Source organism: Myotis lucifugus, unplaced genomic scaffold, assembly GCF_000147115.1.
Source record: "Myotis lucifugus unplaced genomic scaffold, Myoluc2.0 scaffold_7, whole genome shotgun sequence".
Classification (NCBI taxonomy): Eukaryota; Metazoa; Chordata; class Mammalia; order Chiroptera; family Vespertilionidae; genus Myotis; species Myotis lucifugus.
This window is the reverse complement of record NW_005871055.1, coordinates 13,982,502-13,988,311: the sequence shown is the minus strand read 5'-3', so window position 1 is coordinate 13,988,311 and position 5,810 is coordinate 13,982,502. Positions and strand designations below refer to the sequence as shown.

Genomic DNA, 5,810 nt, shown 5'->3' with positions numbered 1-5,810 from the left:
GCAACATATTAAAAAGATCTTACACCATTACCTAGTGAGATTTATTCCAGGGATGCAAGACTGGTACAATATTCACAAATCAGTAAATGTGATTCATCACATAAACAAATTGAAAAATAAAAATCACATGATCATATCAATAGATGCAGAAAAAGCATTTGACAAAAATCCAACCATTTTTGATGAAAAATCTCAGAAAAAATGGGAATAGAGGGATCAAATCTCAACATAATAAAGGCTATATATGACAAACCTACAGCCAACATTATACTCAATGGGCAAAAATTAAAACCATTTCCCCTAAGAACAGGAATAAGACAGGAATGTCCACTTTTACCACTCCTATTCAATATAGTACTGGAAGTCCTAGCCACAGTGATCAGACAAGAAGAAATAAAGGCATCCAAATTGGAAAGGAGGAAGTAAAACTGTCATTATTTGCAGATGACATGATATTGTACATAGAAAATCCTAAAGACTTCACCAAAACACTACTATATTTAATAAATGAATTCGGCAATGTAGCAGGATATAAAATTAACACCCAGAAATCGATGGAATTTTTGTACACAAATAATGAGCTCTCAGAAAGAGAAACTAAACAATCAATCCCATTTACCATTGTAACAAAAAAATTAAGATACTTTGGAATAAACTTAACTGAGGAGGTAAAATACTTGTACTCAGAAAACTATAGGACAATGAAGCGACCCGCACGGGAAAACGACAGGTTCTTGAGCGGAGGAGCTGGGGATTAAGAAATTAAAGAAAAAACGAGATGCAGAAATAGATTTTAAGCTGGGGCCAGGTGGGCGCCATCCTCTCTGATGGAGAGGCGGCAAAGCGGCCTGAGCCACACAGCAGGTTTATTTTAAAGGCCTAGATTTACATATCTAGTTCCGCCCCTGCCTGATTAACATGTCCAGCCTTATTGGGGAAGCATGTTCCCAGGGCGTGGCTCTGCCTATGCTCGGAGTTCAGCTGACAATAATTATAAGAAAATGCCTAGGTGCCTCCCAGGCGGCCCTCTACACTTGTACTCAGAAAACTATAGGACAATGAAAAAAAGAGATAGAGGAAGATATAAACAAGTGAAAAAATACCATGTTCATAGATTGATGAAAATAACATCATTAAAATATCCATACTACTCAAAGCAATCTATAGATTCAATGCACTCCCCATTAAAACACCAACAGCATATTTCACAGATCTGAAACAAATACTTCAAAAATTTTCATAGAACCAAAAAAGACCCAGAATAATCACAACAATCTTGAGAAAGAGGAACAAAGTTGGAGGGATCACAATCCCAGATAACAAGTTATACTACAAAACCATTGTAATCAACACAGCCTGGTACTGGCACACGAACAGGCATGTAGACCAGCGGAACAGCACACAGAACCCAGAAATTGGCCCAGGCCATTATGCTCAATTAATATTTGACAATGGAGGCAAGAACATAAAATGGAGCCAAGATTGTCTCTTCAATAAGTAGTGTTGGGAAAATTGGACAGATACATGCAAAAAAAATGAAACTAGACCACCAACTTACACCATACACAAAAATAAACTCAAAATGGATAAAGGACTTAAATGTACGACAGGAAACCATAAAAATACTAGAAGAAACCATAGGTTGCATAACCTCAGACATCTCTCATAGCAATCTCTTTGTGGCTACATCTTTTAGGGCAAGGGAAACTAAGGAGAAAACAAATGGGACCTACATAAAAATAAAAAGCTTCTGCATAGCAAAAGAAATTATCAGCAAAATGAAAAGGGAGCCCACTGTATGGGAGAACATATTTGGCAATGATACATCTGATAAAAGGTCAATATCTAAAATATGTAAAGCACTCATAGAACTCAACAAAAGGAAGACAATCCAATTTAAAAGTGGGCAAAGGGATGAACAGCATAGGGGAGGGAGGCACCAAAATGAAGTTCGAGTACGATCAGTGTTTTAATTGCTGGTTTTCCAAGAAGTTCCTCAAGGGGGACAGCTCTGGGGTCCTGTGCACTGACCTAGTGTGGCCAGGAAGTAAAAAAGGAGAAGGAGATTCCCATGGAAGGACTGGAGTTCATGGGCCATGGCAGAGAAAAGCCTGAAAGCTCTTCTTGACCTTGACAGTCACCTTGAAAACAGACTCCTCAAATCAGGAAATTGAGGCCTCTGGTTTGTCAAGGCTCTGAAGATAGCCATTAATTTCATGAGGATGTATTTTCCTTGTAGATGTTTTTCTCTCATTTGTAAAAGATGATGAACCATCACTTTTTACTTTGGGATGATTTCTCACTGGCTCTGACATCTTGTAGGAACTCGCTGTGCTAAAACTGAATGATTTCTTGGGATTATTGTGGCAATACTTCATCTAGGATCAGCTTTAAATATATCTTGTATCTAAAGACTGATAAACTTGTGAGGATAATCATGGTTGCCTGACTGATTGAGTTATGCCTCAAAGGACGTTAGATATACTGTACTGGGGTCATTGTTCATGGAAGTAATTGGTGAAGACCTCTTTTCTCTCAGGGAGCTAATGCTCTGAAAAGGGATCCCAGCATGACTGTTTCAATCAATGCTTAGGAGCAGTTTTATTTTTATATAGTAACTTAACTGTTAAGATTGCTCAATGGTGAACTGGGTTAGCCAAGAGGAAGTTTTAACAATTCCCTGCCTAAACAAAAGGTGTCAGATCCCAGATTAAGATGTGAAAGCTTCAAGAATGTTAGAGCGAATACCATTTCAGAGTTCATAGTGTAGTTCAGTCATTAAGATCCTTGGAGTATGCTATGGAGGAAGATCCTAAATTGCAAAGGTTTGCTGCTATGGCCAGCTTTCAACATAAGTCAATGAATTAAGTCAACCTGTATATCCTGAAAATGCCAAAATACTGTATCTGGTTAGGGGAGAAAGGAATTTGCTTTATTTGCCTTGTTTACCCACCCTTCTCTATAATATCTGTAATCATGAAGATGGAATAAATTGTAACATTTCGTTTCTATAAAAAAGTGAGCCCTGGCCAGTTTGGCTCAGTGGATAGAGCGTTGGCCTGCAGACCGAAGGGTCCCAGGTTCGATTCTGGTCAAGGGCACATGCCTGGGTCGGGGGCCTCGATCCCCCACTAGGGGGGCATGCAGAATGCAGCTAATCCATGATTCTCTCTCATCAATGATGTTTCTCTCTCTCTCTCTCTCTCTCTCTCTCTCTCTCTCTCTCTCTCTCTCTCCCCCTCCTTCTCCCTTCCTCTCTGAAAAATCAATAAAAATGTATTTTTTTAAAAAAGTGGGCAAAAGACCTAAATAGGGCTTCTCTAGAGGGGGGCTTACAGATGGGCAGAGACATGAAAAAATGCTCAGTCATTAATCATAAGAGAGATGCAAATTAAAATGACAATGAGGTATCACCTCACATCTGTCAGAATGGCTACCATCAACAAATCTACAAATGACAAGTGCTGGCAAGGATGTGGAGAAAAGGGAACCCTACTACACCGCTGGTGGGACTGCAGACTGGTGCAGCCATTATGGAAAACAGTATTTAGTTTCCTCAAAAAATTAAATATGGAACTACCATTTGACGTAGTGATCCCACTTCTAGGAATATATCCTAAGAAACTTGAAACACCAATCAGAAAGAATGTATGCACCCCTCTGTTCTTAGCAGCACAATTAACAATAGCTAAGATCTGGAAACAGCCCAAGTGCTCATTAGTAGATTAGATAAAAAAACAACAATGATGGTACATTTACACCATGGAATACTATGCAGCAGTAAAAAAGAAGGATCTCATACCTTTTGAGACAGCGTGGAAGGACTGTATTATGCTAAGAGAAATAAGCCAGTCAAAGAAAGAGAAGTATCACATGATCTCACTCATATGTGGAATCTAATGAACAAAATAATTGAATGAACAAAAAAAATAGATCCAGATACAAAGAAGCATGGAACAGACTGTAGAATCCGAGTGGGAAGATGTGGGTGTGTGGTTGGGTGGGAAGAGGTCAACCAAAGAACTTGTAAGGATGTATGCATAACCCATGGACACAGAAAATGAAGTGGTGAAGGTCTTGGGTGGGGATTGGCTGGAAGGGCTCAATGGGGGGAAAAGGGAACATATGTAATACTTTCAACAATAAAGATTTTAAAAAGAAGTAATCACTAATGTATTATTATTTTTGTTTGTTTTTTAAACCCAAATTTGGAGTTTAGAAAATAAATCAATACTCATATTTATGCAAAAAATTTATATATCTAATTTTATTAGAGAACAAAAATGCACCTTAAACCATAACAGTGACCTTCAACTATAACCTCTGCTTTTGTACTGGCTCATTTCTTAATCAAGAAAAGTGAATTCTGGCTCCCTCTTGTGGACTTTCATTTTTAAAATAAATGCGATGAAGAATTTTGTTATCCTAGGAAATTTTATGCACTAAATAGCACCTAGCTTCACTCTGGAATAAAATTGCTTCTTTGAGACTCATTTTTAAATGCTAGACATGTCTCTCAATAACCAAATCAGAATGTTCCACCTGCCAAAGATGTAGTCAGGCTGGTTCTGATGTTTCTGTTAGTAGCCAGGGCAGGTGCTTTGAGGTCCTATGGAGCTGCTCTAAAGAAAGAGAATAAGATAAAAAATTAAAAACCTTTTCTAATTCCACAATCCTGGCAGTTCAATTCCACATGACACATAAGTTCTTTCATGATCTAGCACTTGTGTAACTTTTAGTCTCTCCTCTCTCATGCATTCCTCATCCCCATGCCTTTTTGACTCCCAGAAAACCAGGTGCACAACTACTTAAGTGTCATTTTCTTGAAAAAACATTTCTGGGTTAAAAAAAAGTCTGTTTCTTCTTGGTGCCACTCCCCCTCCCCACAGTCTGCTAGATGACAGACAACTATGTTTTTAAATGTTTTATTGCTTAAAGTATTACAAAGAGTATAAGAGTATTACATATGTCTCCTTTTTTTCCCGCCCTTAACAATCCCCCGGCCTCCCCTACCCCCCAGTGTCTTATGTCCATTGGTTATGCTTATATGCATGCATACAAGTCCTTCGGTTGATCTCTTACCCTGCCCCCTCCCACCCCTCAAGCCTCCCCAGCTTTCCCACTGTAGTTCGACAGTCTGTTCGAGGCAGCTCTGCCTCTGTATCTATTTTTGTTCATAAGTTTATAATGGTCTTTATTATCCATGAGTGAGTGAGATCATGTGGTGTTTTTCCTTCATTGACTGGCTTATTTCACTTAGCATAATGCTCTCCAGTTCCATCCATGCTGTTGCAAATTGTAAGAGTTCCTTCTTTTTTACAGCAGCATAGTATTCCATTGTGTAGATGTACCACAGTTTTCTGATCCATTCATCTACTGATGGGCACTTAGGCTGTTTCCAGATCTTAGCTATGGTGAATTGTGCTGCTATGAACATATGGGTGCACATATCCTTTCTGATTGGTGTTTCTGGTTTCTTGGGATATATTCCTAGAAGTGGGATCACAGGGTCAAATGGGAGTTCCCATTTCCCAGCTTTTTGAGGGAACTCCATACTGTCTTCCATAGTGGCTGCACCAGTCTGCACTCCCCACCAGCAGTGCACGAGAGTTCCTTTTTCTCCACATCCTTCTTCCAGCACTTGTCGTTTGTGGATTTGTTGGAGGATGGACCAATTCTCGAACAGGCGTGGAGATGGTACCTCATTTCGTGGTTTTGGATTTGCGATTCTCTCCGATGATTAGTGGACCTTGAAACAAGTTTCCAGAGGGTCCTAGGCTTTCTGGAAATGTCCTCCTTTTGGAAAGGGG

General features: G+C 39.3%; 1 pseudogene; it reads left to right on the top strand.

The window, feature by feature from the left end:
* The first annotated feature begins 1,914 nt into the window (after positions 1-1,914).
* Positions 1,915-2,128, top strand: LOC102430889 (annotated as a pseudogene).
* Positions 2,129-5,810: the final 3,682 nt, after the last annotated feature.